Raw genomic sequence first — 20,512 nt, forward strand, 5'->3', positions numbered from 1 at the left:
CTTTTCGCCTAATGTCTCTTTAATTTTACTCTCGGCGGTATCGGTCTTTGAATTAGGCTTTGTCTTTCTACCTGTTTGATCCTATGAATGAAGCGTAATTCACGGAAAAGTTCCGTTGCAAAATCCTAGGTCGATTAATTACTTTTGTAAGACGTGTATATTTCTGTTGTCTATTGTCAAACCACAACTTTGAAAGATGTTTATATTTTATTAATAGGATTAAGTAGGAATAATTAATATCTGTCATGTTGTAAATAACTGTGGTAGCAGGGAATGTCTGCATCAAAGTATTGTTGGCAAGAGAGACCGCACATTGATATAATTTTAAAAAGGGCGGGAGAGACAGCGTATGGATACATTTTAAGAAAAGAGCGGGAAATATCGCGCATTGATACATTTTGTAATGGTAGCAGGGATTGTCTGCACCAGAAAGCATTTTTGGCAGGAGAGACCGCACTTCAGCGTTCGTAGGAAGTCAGTAGTAAGCGAGATGTGAAGGGAGTCGGTAGCAGGTCTGAAGCGAGAGGTTGAGAGGAGCGGTGTGTCTGCCAGCTATGATTTGCAAAAGATTATAAACGGATGTACAGAGACATCAGCCAAATATTGTCATAAGAGGAAGTAATATTATTGAATTATTTTTTTGAGAAACTCAAGACTAGTGAAGGTATGTCTGCGAAATGCTAGTTGTAAGATTATTGTAAAAAGTAAGTCCCATTTGAACGTTTGTAAAATCATTTCATTCAGAATATAATTAATTTTTGCCAGCAATATTGCATTACTGATTATAATCCATCTCAAAAACCGTCAACGCAAAACTTTGCAAAATTTAATGTCGTCAAGAAAAAGTTTAACTATGAATTACGTAACTTCAGTCAAATTAATTAAAGAATAACGTCAGCTTTGCTATTAAAGAATAACGTCGGCTTTGGTAATAAATACAGCCACTTATTATGACAGCCCACCAGCAGCTAATAAAGTATAGTAAAACAGAGCAAGTATATTCATGTCGCAGTTCGATGTAGCAGTCAGATGGCGATCCAGTAACAGTAAAAAAAGGTAATGAACAGTTTTGGGTTATTCCAGGTAACGACTGAGGACCACGACGACGACACATTCTATGTTTCGTCGAAATAATCAGAAAATAACTTTTAATAAGCAGCATTTAAATTTGTATGCGAAGATTGAGAAAGAGAATTAATTTCAAAGGGAAGATTTCATTTGTTATTATTAAGCGAGAGGTAGAAATACTAAGGGAAGGTTTCGTAGGTTATTGTAAAAGGGAATGTTGCGTAACAAAAGAGATATTGAGGAGACGGGAAGGTTTCACTATCTGTCATTGATGTGGGACTTTTTTAACCAAGGTGAATTAACAGAAGAGACAAAAGAGACGCAGAAAAAAGTTGTGGACTTCGTTGCGGCTTTTTTTGATCAGCATGAGGATGCCAATGAGATACTAAACAAACCGTATTGGAAGGCGGTGCAGGAAACGTGTTGTGCATTGCGAATAATCTAACTTACGTTCCAAAACGGGTCATGAAATATATTCTGTCTCCCAAATATATCCTGCACTACGAGTAAGCACTCTTTCAACAGTTTGTCATAATATCTGGAACCAGCGATTTAGCGTATTTGTAATATTTATATTAAACAGGTTTAGATTTTGCTAGTATATAAATAGCTTGTGGTGTTCTGTGGAAAGTAATTCACGTGGTTAGCAGCAGAAGTAGATCAGCATTGTTTATAATTTGTTGTCAGTACTTAGATCTAACCAAATTGCTGCTCCATCTGGGACTGGCTCGAAGTCGTTCCTATGCCCGCCCACCTGGAACAGCCCGGCTATGGGACACTTTCTCCCATTAAAAATCTCTCCTATCGTCTATTAGTTTCTTCTTAAATTTTTTTCTAGTTCCTGTTTCCTTTTCCTCAATTTGTTTTCATTTTATTCCAGTACCAACTCATTATTATTACTCTCGTTTTATCGCTCAAGAAAAAAATATTACAAATATGGAAAATGTATTGTCACATGCAAGATTGTAAAATGTACGACCTGCTTTTTAAAATAAGCAGCACGCCTTTTCAATACGCAATAAATGAAATGAAATGAATGTCAGTACACTCTGCAGAAGCAGTCTGCAATGGCTGCTTCTGTTGTCAATGCACGAAGGTCAGACAAAACACTAATCCCTACTTTTCTTTATTTTACGAAAAAAAAGTGAACTGCATATACATAGGATAACATCTACAACATGCTCGATAAATCTGTGACTTTTCAATATAATGACCGTCTTTGTCAACAATTTTTTTTCCCCCTTGAAACCAGAGCATGTATTCCCGTGTAGCAAAAATCATAGTGTTGCTCCCTCAGCCACTGGCGCACAGTATTTTTCAAGGTCTCCGCATCTTCAGGGTTATGCCCCCGATACGCTACTATGATTAAGTCGACCAGGCGGAAATCTTATCCCCCAGAGTCATAGTTGTTGGTGCATGGGAAAGATTTCTCAACCAAGTTTTGTATATTTTCTCAGTGCTGGAGTGACTGGAAAGTCCTTTTACATTGTTGTGCACTAAAAGAACATCCTCCGTAACTTTTGAAGGACGAACTCGCTCAAGGCGTGCTTTCAAGTTCTTGAGTATTTGCGAGTGTTGGATAGAGCTTATTGTGCACACTGTCTAAAAAAAAATCAACCAGACTCACGCGGTCTGCGTTTCGTAGCGATAACCTTCCCAGCAGAATGCACTGTTTGGAATCTTTCTTTATTATCGGTGATGTTGTGAGATGAGATGCCATTCCACTGATTGCCTCGTGGAAAGTGAACCCAAGAGTCGTCAATAGTTACAATTTTCGCCAAAAACTCCACGCTAAAGTGTTGAAACAGATTTTACTTCGATCTTTTTCTTGCCTCTTCCCGCCGGTCGGACAACATTTTACGTACCCAGCGTGCACAAGTCTTGGAGTAGCGCAGTTTTCCAATACTAGCCATCACACTGCCGTTACTGATGTATAACTGGCGACGCAATTCATCTGTCGTTACGGATGAAACAGTGAACACGCTGTATGCTGTGTAACGTCATTCCAGTGGCTGGCCCCCCGCTAGTCGTTCCATCAGCCATCTGTGTTCGGCCTTCATTTTGTCTATGGCGACGAACCCATCGTCTAAAGGTGCTGACGCCCACCGTACCATCTGCATGCACCTCCTTCAGCCTTCCATGAATACATTAAATGTATTCGGAATTGTGAAAAAGGACAACCATCATCTTAAGAATGGAATGACGACAATGAATATTTTTGCCGCACCTAGACTCGAGCCCGGATTTGCCGTTTATAGAGAGCTGTCGCTTTAGCATTTGGCTGACCGTGTCCGACCCACAGGCAGACCCAAACTTCCACTTGTCGTCCACCATGCGTCTATGGCCATGCATGCATGTCCAAAGGAACTTTGCATCCTTATCAGAACAACACAGGCACTGCAATATCGCATTCCATGAATTCGATGGCGCCTTTCACCTTCTGCAGTAAGAAATTCAGTCACAGAACGCTGGCTTACATCTACATCTACATCTACATCCACACTCCGCAAGCCACCTGACGGTGTGTGGCGGAGGGTACCTTGAGTACCTCCATCGGTTCTCCCTTCTGTTCCACTTTCGTATTGTTCGTGGAAAGAAAGATTGTCGGTATGCCTCCGATTTTATCCTCATGGTCTCTTCGCGAGATATATGTAGGAGGCAGCAATATACTACTTGACTCCTCGGTGAAGGTATGTTCTCGAAAGTTCAACAAAAGCCCGTACCGAGCTACTGAGCGTTCGTCTTGCAGAATCTTCCACTGGAGTTTATCTATGATCTCCGTAACGCTTTCGCGATTACTAAATGATCCTGTAACGAAGCGCGCTGCTCTCCGTTAGATCTTCTCTATCTCTTCTATCAACCCTGTCTGGTACGGATCCCACACTGGTGACCAGTATTCAAGCAGTGGGCGAACAAGTGTACTGTTACCTACTTTCATTGTTTTCCGACTGCATTTCCTTAGGATTCTTGCAATGCATCTCAGTCTGGCATCTGCTTTACCGACGATTAATTTTATATGGTCATTCCATTTTAAATCACCCCTAGTGCCTACTCCCAGGTAATTTATGGAATTAACTGCTTCCAGTTGCTGACCTGCTGTATTGTAGGTAAATGATATAGGATCTTTCTTACTATGTATTCGCAGCACATTACACTTGTCTACATTGAGATTCAATTGCCATTCCCTCCAGCATGCGTCAGTTCGTTACAGATCCTCCTGCATTTCAGTACAATTTTCCATTGTTACTACCTCTCGATATACTACAGCATCATCCGCAAAAAGCCTCAGTGAACTTCCGATGTTATCCACAAGGTCATTTATGTATATTGCGAATAGCAACGGTCCTACGACACTCCCCTGCGGCACACCTGAAATCACTCTTACTTCGGAAGACTTCTCTCCATTGAGAATGACATGCTGCGTTCTGTTATCTAGAACTCTTCAATCCAATCACACAATTGGTCTGATAGTCCATATGCTCTTACTTTGTTCATTAAACGACTGTGGGAAACTGTATCAAACGCCTTGCGGAAGTCAAGAAACACGGCATCTACCTGGGAACCCGTGTCTACCTGTGTCTATAGCCGTCTCGTGGACGAATAGCGCGAATTGGGTTTCACACGATCGTCTTTTTCGAAACCCATGCTGATTCCTACAGAGTAAATTTCTAGTCTCCAGAAAAGCCATTTTACTCGAACATAATACGTGTTCCAAAATTCTACAACTGCTCGTCGTTAGAGATGTAGGTCTATAGTTCTGCACATCTGTTCGACGTCCCTTCTTGAAAACGGGGATAACCTGTGCCCTTTTCCAATCTTTTGGAACGCTACGCGCATCTGGAGACCTACGGTACACCGCTGCAAGAAGGGGGGCAAGTTCCTTCGCGTACTCTGTGTAAAATCGAACTGGTATCCCATCAGGTCCAGAGGCCTTTCCTCTTTTGAGCGATTTTAATTGTTTCTCTATCCCTCTGTCGTCTATTTCGATATCTACCATTTTGTCATCTGTGCGACAATCTAGAGAAGGAACTACAGTGCAATCTTCCTCTGTGAAACAACTTTGGAAAAAGACATTTAGTATTTCGGCCTTTAGTCTGTCATCCTCTGTTTCAGTACCATTTTGGTCATAGCGTCTGGACATTTTGTTTTGATCCACCTACCGCTTCAACATAAGACCAAAATTTCTTGTGATTTTCTGCCAAGTCAGTATATAGAAATTTACTTTCGAATTTGTTGATCGCCTCTCGCGTAGCCCCCCCTCACACTACATTTCGCTTCGTGTAATTTTTGTTTGTCTGCAGGGCTTTGGCTATGTTTATGTTTGCTGTGAAGTTCCCTTTGCTTCCGTAGCAGTTTTCTAACTCGGTTGTTGTACCACGGTGGCTCTTTTCCATCTCTTACGATCTTGCTTGGCACATAGTCATCTAATGCATATTGTACATCAATGTCGGCCGTTTTGTAAACTTACAGAATGCTATCTTCTGTTACGGAAGTGGGCTGTAGAAAAACGATTTGCAGAAGTGCACAATATTCGTGATTATTACATTAGCAAATTAGTGAGGGAGAAAAAATGAGGAGTCATTGCTTTCTGTGTGGTCCTCGTATAACTCGAATCGTGCCCCACGCTTGAACGCTTTCCTCCATGATGGGATACATGGAACACGATGTCTGAATGAGTGAACGAGCGACCACGAGGGTACAAGTAGAGAGACTGGCGCTGATACAAGGGGGCGCTGACATCCCTCGAATGGAACGCGACGCTGGTTCGCTATGTACTGGGTTGGTGCATAAGTTCGTAGCGTTTTTCCGTAAGTATTAAACACAACATTGACACGTAACAGAGGCTTTAGTCAACAATAATACATTCTCCTTCACTATTTACAACAGTCTGCCAGCGGTAGGTTAACTTTTCGATTCCGCCACTGTATGAATCACGTGGTTTTGATGTGAAGAACTCATCCGGCCGTATTTGAAGGCTCTTCGATAAAGAGCGGTGAAAGGGAAAAATCTGAGGGCGCAAGATCAAGTGAATAAGATGGGCACGGAATGAACTCTCAATGCAACACCTGTATAGTGTTTTCTATTAGTCTAGCAAAATGCTGGCAGGCGTTATCGTGCAGTAGCACCACTTCACTGGTCGTTGTTCTTGACCTGCGTCTGCAAGACGTCTCGGTTCTTGACAACAAATGTCAGCAGTGATGGTTATGCCTCAGGGAAGCAGTTCGTAGTACATCACACCGACGTTGTTCCACTAAACGCATAACATTATCTTCTGCGAAAGCGCGCAGGTCATTGATAGCGGAGATGCTGTTTTGTTTGGGCTCAGTTATGTTAGCTTAAAGATAGATAACAGAACGCAGCATGTCATTCTCAATGGAGAGAAGTCTTCCGAAGTAAGGCCGGCCGAAGTGGCCGTGCGGTTCTAGGCGCTGCAGTCTGGAACCGCGAGACCCGCTATGGTCGCAGGTTCGAATCCTGCCTCGGGCGTAGATGTGTGTGATGTCCTTAGGTTAGTTAGGTTTAAGTAGTTCTAAGTTCTCTGGGACTAATGACCTCAGAAGTTGAGTCCCATAGTGCTCAGAGCCATTTGAACCATTTTTTCCTCCGAAGTAAGAGTGATTTCAGGTGTGCCGCAGGGGAGTGTCGTAGGACCGTTGCTATTCACAATATACATAAATGACCTTGTGGATGACATCCGAAGTTCACTGAGGCTTTTTGCGGATGATGCTGTGGTATATCGAGAGGTTGTAACAATGGAAAATTGTACTGAAATGCAGGAGGATCTGCAACGAATTGACGCATGGTGCAGGAAATGGCAATTGAATCTCAGTGTAGACAAGTGTAATGTGCTGCGAATACATAGAAAGATAGATCCAATATCATTTAGCTACAAAATGGTAGGTCAGCAACTGGAAGCAGTTAATTCCATGAATTATCTGGGAGCAGGCATTAGGAGTGATCTAAAATGGAATGACCATATAAAATTAATCGTCGGTAAAGCAGATGCCAGACTGAGATTCATTGGAAGCATCCTAAGGAAATGCAATAAGAAAAGAAAGGAAGTAGGTTACAGTACACCTGTTCGCCCATTGCTTGAATACTGCTCACCAGAGTGGGATCGGTACCAGATACGGTTGATAGAAGAGATAGAGAAAATCCAACAGAGAGCAGCGCGCTTCGTAACAGGATCATTTAGTAATCGCCAAGGCGTTACGGAGATGATAGATAAACTTCAGTGGAAGACTATGCAGGAGAGACGCTCAGTAGCTCAGTACGGGCTTTTATTGAAGTTTCGGGAACATACCTTCACCGAGGAGTCAAGCAGTACCCTCCGCCACACACCGTCAGGTGACTTGCGGAGTATGGATGTAGATGTAGATGTAGATGAAGAAATTTGTCGTCACCAGTAACGATACAGGATAGGAATGGTCAGCAGTGTTCAGGAGCCAACTGATAACGAACAAGCAGAGATGACATACACTCCTGGAAATTGAAATAAGAACACCGTGAATTCATTGTCCCAGGAAGGGGAAACTTTATTGACACATTCCTGGGGTCAGATACATCACATGATCACACTGACAGAACCACAGGCACATAGACACAGGCAACAGAGCATGCACAATGTCGGCACTAGTACAGTGTATATCCACCTTTCGCAGCAATGCAGGCTGCTATTCTCCCATGGAGACGATCGTAGAGATGCTGGATGTAGTCCTGTGGAACGGCTTGCCATGCCATTTCCACCTGGCGCCTCAGTTGGACCAGCGTTCGTGCTGGACGTGCAGACCGCGTGAGACGACGCTTCATCCAGTCCCAAACATGCTCAATGGGGGACAGATCCGGAGATCTTGCTGGCCAGGGTAGCTGACTTACACCTTCTAGAGCACGTTGGGTGGCACGGGATACATGCGGACGTGCATTGTCCTGTTGGAACAGCAAGTTCCCTTGCCGGTCTAGGAATGGTAGAACGATGGGTTCGATGACGGTTTGGATGTACCGTGCACTATTCAGTGTCCCCTCGACGATCACCAGTGGTGTGCGGCCAGTGTAGGAGATCGCTCCCCACACCATGATGCCGGGTGTTGGCCCTGTGTGCCTCGGTCGTATGCAGTCCTGATTGTGGCGCTCACCTGCACGGCGCCAAACACGCATACGACCATCATTGGCACCAAGGCAGAAGCGACTCTCATCGCTGAAGACGACACGTCTCCATTCGTCCCTCCATTCACGCCTGTCGCGACACCACTGGAGGCGGGCTGCACGATGTTGGGGCGTGAGCGGAAGACGGCCTAACGGTGTGCGGGACCGTAGCCCAGCTTCATGGAGACGGTTGCGAATGGTCCTCGCCGATACCCCAGGAGCAACAGTGTCCCTAATTTGCTGGGAAGTGGCGGTGCGGTCCCCTACGGCACTGCGTAGGATCCTACGGTCTTGACGTGCACCCGTGCGTCGCTGCGGTCCGGTCCCAGGTCGACGGGCACGTGCACCTTCCGCCGACCACTGGCGACAACATCGATGTACTGTGGAGACCTCACGCCCCACGTGTTGAGCAATTCGGCGGTACGTCCACCCGGCCTCCCGCATGCCCACTATACGCCCTCGCTCAAAGTCCGTCAACTGCACATACGGTTCACGTCCACGCTGTCGCGGCATGCTACCAGTGTTAAAGACTGCGATGGAGCTCCGTATGCCACGGCAAACTGGCTGACACTGACGGCGGCGGTGCACAAATGCTGCGCAGCTAGCGCCATTCGACGGCCAACACCGCGGTTCCTGGTGTGTCCGCTGTGCCGTGCGTGTGATCATTGCTTGTACAGCCCTCTCGCAGTGTCCGGAGCAAGTATGGTGGGTCTGACACACCGGTGTCAATGTGTTCTTTTTTCCATCTCCAGGAGTGTATGTCACCCGCTGATTTTAAAGATTTTCTCTTAGAGCATGCGGTAACCATACACCCGATTTCTGAATCTTTCTCACTGCGTGCAAATGTCGCACGATGGCGGAACGATCACAGTTCATCATACGAGGCGTGTTTTTTTTAAGTAAGTATCGTTTTGAAATTAAAAAAAGACGTGAGAAGATATCCCAATAATTTTATTTTTACATGAAAGCCTGTACCTTAATGTAGGCAGTGACACCATTACGGTCTGATTCTTCCTTGTTTATGTTGTGTACTGAGTGTTTAAGATGCCTCCGATAATCGTGAGTCCAGCCGACTGTGAAGTACGGGCTGTTATAAGATTTCTTAGTGCTAAAGGCCTAAAAGCGATAGATATACTTTATGAGATCTGTGCAGTTTACGGAGAAAACATTATGTGTGATGGAATGGTAAGAAAGTGGGTGAGATCATTTAAAGATGGCAGCACAAATGTGCACGATGAACAACGGAGTGGGCGTCCTTCGATCGTTAATGGAAATTTGGTACAGGAAGTGGACGACAGGGCGAGAGGAAACAGACACTTCACGATTTCCTCCTTGCGGGATGACTTTCATAATGTTTCTCGTAGCGTTTTGTATGGCATTGTGACCGAGCACTTGAATGACCGAAAATTGCGCGCACGTTGGGTAGCGAAAATGTTGACGGATGCGCAAAAAAACCAAACGCTTAGACAGTGCATTGACTTTCCTTGAGCGGTACCACAACGACGGCGATGATTTCTTAAGCCAAATTGTTACGGCGATGAAACATGAGTGGCCTTTGTCACACCAGAGTCAAAGCAACAGTCCATGGAAGTTGAGGAAGGGCATCGTTTTGTTGCAAGACAATGCCCGTCCGCATGTGGCGAATCAGACCAAAGATCTCATCACATCTTTTCGATGGGAAACTCTAGATCTTTCTCCGTACAGCCCTGATCTTGCGCCCAGTGACTACCATCTATTCCTGCACTTGAAGAAAAGTAGATTAAGGTACAGGCTTTCATGTAAAAATAAAGTTATTGAGTTATCTTAGCACGTCTTTTTTTAATTTCAAAACGGCACTTACTTAAAAAACACGCCTCGTATTTGCCATTTCTCGAGTTCAATGATGCGGATTATTGTGGTTTAATGCGTTTAAACGATATTCATGAAACCCCGATCGTATTCCTGAACGTGGAGTATCACTAATTTCAAAACGACCCTACTTAAACAGTTTTCTTGCCGTTTTGGCCGTGGGGCTGAGTGCTGTCCCGTCCGGCCTATTAGCCTGCTTAGTTTACGATATATAGTGCAGAAACGATATCTCCTTGCTGGGATGCCAACGGCTTGATTCGTTCGTTGGTCGAATGATAAAGAACGTCATTTAGATGCTGAGTACGCAAAGACAAGCTCGAGAGAAAACGAATAAGACTCTTGTTGACTCGTAACTATGGGCTATGCACAGCTACAAAACTCCACATGGAGTAATATGAATGTATAAATTGCTATAAACTAAGATTAAACGGCACGGAGTTAATAGACGAAACACAGCGCTCCTGGCGGCCGGCGCAGAACTAATTTAACAGCGCGGCACGACACATGCGTGGAACACCACACTGAACAGAACTGCTGGCCTCGGTCGCTACACCGTGCTCTGTCCAGCTACTGAAAGATAGAAGAATCTGTCGGAAATGCTACAATTTCTCCACTTTGGACTCCATTTTCTAGTGTTCACTGCTCACTCACTATCTCCAAACGCCAAAATAACGGTATGTACACTCAAATGGCAACAATGAAATACAAATAAAAAATCACAGTCGATAAATAAACCCATAGCAACCGGAATAGCAACATGCAAAACAAAACGCTGTTAACTTATGTACCAACCTAATACCTGGTCTGAGCAAACGACGCCGACATTTCCCAATACGCCACGCAGCTCGATAGGGTATCAAGCGTTGCTCGAACGTGTGAGTCACACTGCACGACCACAAGCGATAAGCGAGAAACTACGAACTAGCCTCAACAACATGTTAAAGCACTGCTTAAAATTTGAGTTTCGTGAAATACGGGAAGAAATCGCATTAAATCCTACCACTGTACAAACCCCTATAGTATCTGAACAAATTTACAACACTGGTTCTCAAACACTCTGTGTGGATATCAAAACATCTATAGTGATTTTTTGTTTGTAAAGCTGTCTAAGCTGAAAAAGTTATCCTTAAAAATATTACTGGACTTTGAACCCACAAGAGTGTTTTATTTGGTTGTTTGAGACTATAAATTTTGTGAAGTGGGTTCCAAATGAACATTTATATCTCTTTTCACATACTAAAACAACGAGTAAGAAAAGTTAGTTTCAACAAGCTTGTAAACAACATAATTACATTCAGATGAAACTGAAGAAAATTAACAAAGTAATAAAAACCTAATGAACGAAATAAATCATGTAAATAGATTGTAATTGCGATCGCTAAAATAACTTGGTGCCCAAGTTTAAATGAGGCACAACTTTCGGAAGACGAAAATAGGATTTCGGAAACCTGTTTGTCGCTGTAATGCTTAGATGCTGAGGTCTCAAGCTGTCTACCTAGACCCGTCGAATATCGGGTTTCCGATCGTCAGTTATTTTACACAATAGCCTCTGGAAATCAGATATTACGCTTCCTGATTTAGTCGCCACAGGGGTGTTTTTAATCAGTTGAATATCAGTGGTAGATAGCTTCATGCTCAGTCTAGTATTTCTACATGTCCTCCATTATACGGAATGGCACTCCGTCCACATTAGCCGGAAAGAGGCAAGGTTCGTTGTGGAGATACTGTCAAGAAACATCGATCGCCAGATCGTGGGCAAACGAAAAGTTCCAAAATTGGACTGATACATGACTGAGTTGTTTTATTTGTTTATTAGTTGCTGTTTTGCGTGCAACCTGCACTCTAGAATAATTTGCAGTCTGTATTCGACAGTTATATCTTCCATTTAAATCCATCACGTACATTATTTCTCAAGTCAACATCCATTTTTCTCCAAACGTAGTAATCATTTATGGATGAATGACGTATCGTTAGAAAGGTTTTTTTAACCTTCTTCTGACAGTCCATACCGATTTTGCGCTAAGAGTTAATGTGTGTGGAAAATGTTAACATAGAAAGATTTAGCTATCATAGGCAAAAGGGCATCATGGATGCCCAGCTTCGTACCTTAACTAACTTATTCATCACAAATAAGTGACCCTCGTTTCATGTTATTACAGACACCATTTTATTTCTTTTAAAGTATTTATTAGCTGAATAATTTGTATATGGCATAGTCATAATTAATAACCATGACCTCTGTGGTAGTCCATTATCTCTGCCCGTTGCACAAACTGATTTTTCTAAACGAATATACGGTACTTTTCGAAACGGCAAACATATTTGTCGCTGCGCCTTGAATCGTGATTTACCTATTGTTACTATGGCCCAACCGTTTTTGCATAAAGTACGAAGTGCGCTTAAAATGCCAAACTACGATTCGAAGTTATTGTGGCCTTGGTGGTAGACTGGGTAAAAAGCGAACCCTGATTTCTAACCTATAAATTTGGCATTTATTTACCTAGTTGTGTTTTATATTTGCATTGCATATTAAACTCCTCTTCAGCATCAAGTAAATGTAAATATTACGGTGGAAATTTAGAAATTGTAAACAGTTGATGACAGTGAAATATTGACACGAGCAGTAAATTGCATTTCTTATGTCTTCCATTTTGTGTCTGTATTTGTCATTAATTATTAACTTTTGTGAACAACAAGGTGATGTAAATACTACTGTCATTTTTAAAGATTTTTCTCTTCATTCCTACAACTACCCATAGCCCAAGGACTACACTTATTCCAAACATTGTCATTATTTAAAAACTATAAAAAGTGCGATAGTTCCGCACGTGACCCCTAGCAGTACAATAATAACGCTAAGACACAGTGTTGTCATAGTATCAACATAAATCGCTAGATTGGGGACAACGAAAGCTCGAGCATAGCAAAGAGATTTCTCGGAACTCTGCTCGACCATTCGATTCGCACTAAGGCGCTGCAGTCATGGACTGTGCGGCTGGTCCCGGCGGAGGTTCAAGTCCTCCCTCGGGCATGGGTGTGTGTGTTTGTCCTTAGGATAATTCAAGTTAAGCAGTGTGTAAGCTTTGGGACTGATGACCTTAGCAGTCAAGTCCCATAAGATTTCACACACGTTTGAACATTTTTGATTTGATTCGCACGAGCACTGCTGTGTAACCGCTGCTGCACACCATACTTTCGGAGTTCAGATGTAGCGTTTAGAAGTATTCTCCAGCAGCTATTCGGAGCGTAACCTGGCACCCAGGTCTTGCAGACGTTGAGTATTAAAACGCAGAACGGAAGCTGTCGTCTGCGCTACGTCGCAGGAGAGTTCCCCTGAGAAGACGTATGCGGCACTGCTGCAGCTGTTTCGTCCCCGGCACACACACCACGCATGGGTAGGCAGGGAGATAAGTGAGGGAGATAAGCCCAGAATGCTGGCTGGCGCCTGGGCTAGGGGATCCCCGTGGGATGTGTAGGGCGCTACGGTATCTTGGTGAGCCAACTCGTGGTGGGGAAAGGTCGTAAATTGTGATGCGATTCAGCTGTATTAGGTAACTGAGAAGCATGTAGAATTTAATAGAGAAACACTCCTGACGTTTATTAATCACGAGAAAGTACTTGACATTATAGATAGGATGATGATGATGATGATGATGACGATGTTTGGTTAGTGGGGCGCTCAACTGCGCGGTTATCAGCGCCCGTACAAAGTCCCAATTCTTACATAGTCCAACTTTTTTTTACACAGACCAGTCGAGCAACCGTCACTAGTGATGATAATGATGATGAAAATGATGATGATGAAATGATGAGGACAACATAAAGACCCAGTCCCCGGACAGAGAAATGTAGACAGGAGAATACTGTGAGAAATACAGGGTGATTCACAAAGAAAGGCCAGATTTCAATCGTTTATTACAGACAAACTATAGAGGAAACAAACTGCGCATATGAGTGGATACAGGAAGGTTGAAAGTCTTTTCGCACAGACAGTGCACCATACATTTAACATGAGCACCATGCGTTGCTCGATAACATCGAAATGGTAGTCCATTTCATTCCTCACTCGACTCAACAGGTCCCTGTTTATTGATCGACAGCTTCAACAATTCGAATTCTCAGGTCTTCACAAGTACACTACTGGCCATTAAAATTGCTACACTACAAAGATGACGTCCTAAGGGCGCGAAATTTAACCGACAGGCGGATGATGCTGTGCTATGCAAATGATCAGCTTTTCAGAGCATTCACACAAGGTTGGCGCCTGTGGCGACACCTACAACGTGCTGACATGAGGAAAGTTTCCAACCGATTTCTCGTACACAAACAGCAGTTGACCGGCGTTGCCTGGTGAAACGTTGTTGTGATGCCTCGTGTAAGGAGGAGAAATGCGTACCATCACGTTTCCGACTTTGATAAAGGCCTATCGCGATTGCGGTTTATCGTATCGCGACACTGCTGCTCGCGTTGGTCGAGATCCAATGACTGTTAGCAGGATATGGAATCGGTGGGTTCAGGAGGGTAATACGGAACGCCGTGATGGATCCCAACGGCCTCGTATCACTAGCAGTCGAGATGACAGGCATCTTACCCGCATGGGTGTAACGGATCGTGCAGCTACGTCTCGATCCGTGAGTCAACAGATGGGGACATTTGCAGGACAACAATCCATCTGAACCAACAGTTCGACGACGTTTGCAGCACCATGGACTATCAGCTCGGAGACCATGCCTACGGTTACCCTTGACGCTGCATTACAGACAGGAGCGCCTGCGATGGTGTACTCAACGACGAACCTGAGTGCACGAATGGCAAAACGTTATTTTTTCGGATGAATCCAGGTTCTGTTTACAGCATCATGATGGTCGCATCCGTGTTTGGCGATATCGCGGTGAACGCACATTGGAAGCGTGTATTCGACATCGCCATACTGGCGTATCACCTGGTTTGGTGGCATGGGGTGCCATTGGTTACACGTCTCGGTCACCTCTTGTCCGCATTGACGACACTTTGAGCAGTGGACGTTACTTTTCAGATGTGTTACGACCCGTGGCTCTACCTTTCATTCGATCCCTGCGAAAGCCTACATTTCAGCAGGATAATGCACGACCGCATGTTGCAGGTCCTGACGGGCCTTTCTGGATACAGAAAATGTTCGACTGCTGCTCTGGCCAGCACATTCTCCAGATCTCTCACCAATTGAAAACGTCTGGTCAATGATGGCCGAGCAACTGGCTCGTCACAATATGCCAGTCACTACCCTTGATGAACTTTGGTATCGTGTTGAAGCCGCATGGGCAGCTGTACCTGTACACGCCATCCAAGCTCTGTTTGACTCAATGCCCAGGCGTATCAAGGCCGTTATTACGGCCAGAGGTGGTTGTTCTGGTTACTAATTCCTCAGTATCTATGGACCCAAATTGCGAGAAAATGTAATCACATGTCAGTTCTAGTATAATATATTTGTCCAACGAATACCCGTTTATCATATGGATTTCTTCTTGGTGTAGCAATTTTAATGGCCAGTAGGTTAGATGCCCAAGGTAAGACAAAGACTTTGTCCTTTATGCATCCTCGCAGAAAAAATCGCAACGTGTGACTTCTGGTGTCCTGAGAGGCCAAAAGCAATGAACGAAGTCTTATTCTCCACCTCTTCCAGTCTAATGTTGCGTAACGATGTTGTTAAGATAATGCCGCACTGTAAGGTGAAAGTCAGCCGGGACGCCATCATAGATAAAAATGAAATCACTGGAATCTTCGTGAAATTGAAGGACCAACCAGATTTGTAGATGTCCAAGAATGACATTCCTGTCACAGTTTCGTTCGGAAAAAAGAAAGGTCCACAAACTTTGTGTACAGAAACGGCACAAAACACATTTAGTTTCGGTGAGTCTCTTTCATGTACGACGACGACGCCAGCATTTTGTCACGCCCCAATTCTTACATTATGGCGGTTTACTTTACCCGGCAGATCACACGTCGATTCCTCCGAACAGATGATTCGTTCGCGAAAAGTGTCCTCTACCATATCGCGGAGAACTGAAATTCAAAATTCGTAGCTTCTGTCTTGGTAGTCAGTATTCAATTGCTGCGACAACTGCAACTTGCAATGTTTCATATTCAGATGTCGTTCCAAAAGACGCCACGCCGTTGTTTGAGGAATTTCAAGTTCCTGGCCTGTGGGTCTTGTGGATATCAGTGGGCTCGGTGTGAACGCATCTCAGACATGCTCAAAGTTTTCAACAGACGTGCGTGGCGGCCCAGTGCTCTTCCCTTTGCATATGCAACCACCTTCCTAGAATTCTGCATGCCAGTCATGAATCTGTTAGCGCAGAGGCGGTTACGTGCTGAATCGACGATGGAATTAACGCTGCACTTGAGCAATGGATTGCCTTCGCGCAAATCCCAGCACACAAAATCATTTGTCTTGTGGTGTATTCGCTATATTGCAACAAAGAAACAACAGCGCAGGTGTCTCAAAACTTTGAACCTTCTTTCGTCCAGTGAAATGTGCAATGTCTTTCCGTCTGTTTTAGTTTGTCTGTAATAAACAACTGTAATCTGCTCTTTCTTTTTAAATCAGTCGGTACTAGACAGAAGAGGGACACCACAGCACTTACTAAGAGTAATCAAATGAGCATTCCAGTGTCCCAGTATTGCCATTGCTAGAAAAGTGAATCTTAAAGTAACTACCAAAAGGATGCACTTTGTCTCAGATGCATGTTGATGATATGATGAAAGAATCATTCGAAGAAGGAGAGTTTTACATCAATAATTTTAACGAATGGGATTACCTAATGAGAGCACTCTTTGCTGATGACCAACTTCTGATAGCTGAGAGTGCGGACACTCTTCAAAACACCATTTACAAATTAAATATAACTGCAAAGACCTATATCTTAACAATCACAACCCAGAAGACAACAGTCATGGTTTTTAAAGGTCAAGAACTGTCTGAAGCAAAATTGTAAAAATCAGCCACAAAATAGGGAATGCGATCTTCCTCACAAACGAATAGGTCATACTGACAAAAATTGAAAGAGTCGTTTACACTAATGGGACCATATACAGGGTGTTTCAAAAAGGACTTTACAACTTTAAAAAGTCATATAAATCTACAGAAAGAAGATATAGAGCTGGGTTGAGTGTTGTTTTGTAGGGAAACGCATCAAGTTTTTTTTCCCTTAAACTGGAGATGTTATATATGGCTTCCGTTAATCGATTTAACATATCTGCACAGAAGTTCTTGCGAGCACTTTTATCAGTTTCTTTTACTGCTTGAACGATCGTCGATCTGTACGGTGTCAAATGCAAAAAGTTTCTCAACACACGCCAAACAGTCGTATGTGGGATTTGCAGTTCGCGAGATGCACGCCGGAACGAATTCGTATGGCCGTTGACAAAACGTTGTCTCACTCGCTCAACGACGTCGTCAGATGTGCTTGGACGACCTGATGATTTCCCATGTCTTATCGAGCACCCTGTTTCTACAAATCATTTATGCCACTCATAAACTGTAGGTCTACTAGGAGAATCTTTAGCGTACTTGATGCGGAAATTACGCTGAACTGTTGTCGCCGACTTCGATTCTTCAAAACAAAACACACAGCTAATATGCTCGGGTCCATTGAGGGCAGCCATCTTTAACGCAGCTGCCGCTAGCGCTCCTTATGGTGCGATTCGGCACTAGGGAAATACGACAGACAAAACTTGATGTGTTTTCCTACAAATTGACACTACAATCACCTCTATAGGTACTGTGAATTAATTTATATGAATTTTCAAAGTTGTAAAGTCCTTTTTGAAACATATGTACAGAACACTGAACATAAAGGTGAGCAGAGGAGCCTTAATAAGGTAACACAAAACAATGTCAGTACCATCAATATACTTCATGGCAATGAGACTGGGACAGTAACTGGAAATGAACGAAGAGTGCAAGCTGTGAAAATGAGAATGAATGAAAGTAAATGTCCAAAATAATAATGAATTGTCGACCAATAAAGAAAAGAGCAAAAAGTAGACCAAGATAGAGGTGGAGATATCAGACAGAAACTAATCACAGGTAACAGAAGCATAGGACTAGAGAACGTAACAGGGAAGTACTGAGCACTTAAAGAATGAAGAAGAAGAATTATCCGCTTTTTTCATGAATCAAAGGTCGACTCCAAGCACTCCCACTATACCTGATGGATTGCATCATTGCTTCATCATCACCAAAGTTTCGTGCAATAAAAGTTGGTTATGTCGCACAGCAGACACATTCGGTTACTGCATGAAATTACTTGAAATTATCGGTCAGCCACTTTTCATTTCAAACATTTTACCTCTATTTACTCCATCAGTTTTCTTCGTCTGTTTAAAGTTTTTGTATTTGGTTTCCCATTTAGAATGTATCCCCAGAATTACAGAACCACCTCTGAGTCACGTAATAGGTTTCGTAGTGAATAGTTTCCATGAGTAATCAATCGTGCGTAGCCTAATATGAGAGCACCACTCAACTTCCTTTCAAATACAGATGCTGCGAGCCGTGGACAATGAAGGAAAATGGAAAGGCGATGAATACATCTGACTGCAAGAATACAGAGTAACATCAGCATAATCAGGAAATGGTATAAAGGATGCAGAATTCGTATCGATAGGAAGGTTAGATAAAAGAGTGACTTATTATGTACAGTTGAGTGATAGGATGATTCTCATCAGTATCAAAATCAAGCAAACGCCATTAGCTACAGGTTAGATGTAAGTGACAACTTCACAACCAGTATATGACGAGAATGAACAGGGTGGTCAAAAACAGTGTGAAAAGCTTGTGTGAAAGGTTGTACTGATAAAGAAAGGGGCAGCAAAAAATTCGATGCGTTGTGCCGCTTCTGAATTATTTAGCATAAAAGTTACCTAATCAGGAGGTGACGCGCGCAAATTCAAACAGCCTGACACAGTGTCGCCAGATTTGTTCTTCGTATGCTTTCATTAAACCGAACAAACGTAGCCTTTTCTCATCTAGTATAAATTTATGAGTTCCGAAAATGAGCGTTTGAACAAGTGGTAACTCATGGACCGTCTATGTCTGTGCGTTACCGCATTTTAAGGTGTGCATTTGCTTCAACTTGCTTGCGCAACGACTTGATTGGCTATTGTCAATGCTAAATTACGGCGCAACGCATTGCGTTTTTTTAAATAGTTATTTCTCCCCCCAGCCTACACTGCAACACCCTTACAAGCTTTTCAGACTGTTTCTGATCACCGTATGTAAGGGAACTGAATAGGTAACTGAGTATGCATGGGAAGATGAATAATAATCACGGTGGATTGGAATTATATAGTAGGAGAGGGAATAGAATGGAAAATTAGAGAAGAATAGATACTCGACAGTACAATCGAGAAAAGAGAAAACATTCTAGAGTTCTGCAATAAATTTCAACTTGTAATAACATGCACACGCTTGAAATATCGCAAGAGGAGGAGGTGTACTTGTAAAAGATTACGAGGCACCGGAAAATGACAGCTGGATTCCTTTACGATAAGACAGAACACATAATGGCAGACAGTCAGTTCATAGCGAAAAGAAAAGAGACGAAAGTTAAAGTACTCAGTATGACAATCACGTGGAGGAAAATTTTCCATTTTGTAGCCAAAGAACATAATGCAAAATCGAGACGAACAATAGCAAAAGTAAGCCATCCTTTATCAGCATGAAAATCAACATCAGTCAATGGAAAATCAGTACGGCCACCACAAAACATTGATGAACCATGTAGCATATTGGTCTTGTCAAAACCCGAGGAACTATTTCTGCTTTTCTTTCTTAGCCTCCATAGCATCACCTCTTAATCCTACCCTCTGGAAATGTCTGTAAATCAGTTATTACGCATTCTGTTGCAAAGCGCTGTTGCGGCCTCGCGACCTCGGTCGCTGGTGCCCAGGCAGGTTTCACGGAGCCTAGATTCTCTTGGCCCGCGTACGCTCTAACCGTCTAACGACTCACGTGGCGCCTGAAACTATTGGAAGTCCGTTTTCTGTCACTTCTGTGACTGACGTCATCCAGTTGGCGCTTTCCTATATACACTACTGGCCATTCAAATTGCTACACCAAGAAGAGATGCAGATGATAAACGTGTATTCATTGGACAAATATATTATACTAGAACTGACATGTGATTACATTTTCACGCAATTTGGGTGCATAGATCCTGAGAAATCAGTACCCAGAACAACCACCTCTGGCCGTAATAACGGCCTTCATACGCCTAGGCATTAAGTCAAACAGAGCTTGGATGCCATGTACAGGTACAGCTGCCCATGCAGCTTCAACACGATACCACATTCATCGAGAGTAGCGACGCGTATTCTGACGAGCCAGTTGCTCGGCCACCATTGACCAAACGTTTTCAATTGGTAAGAGATCTGGAGAATGTGCTGGCCAGGGCAGCAGTCGAACATTTTCTGTATC

This window comes from Schistocerca piceifrons, chromosome 3 (assembly GCF_021461385.2).
Source record: "Schistocerca piceifrons isolate TAMUIC-IGC-003096 chromosome 3, iqSchPice1.1, whole genome shotgun sequence".
Lineage (NCBI taxonomy): Eukaryota > Metazoa > Arthropoda > Insecta > Orthoptera > Acrididae > Schistocerca > Schistocerca piceifrons.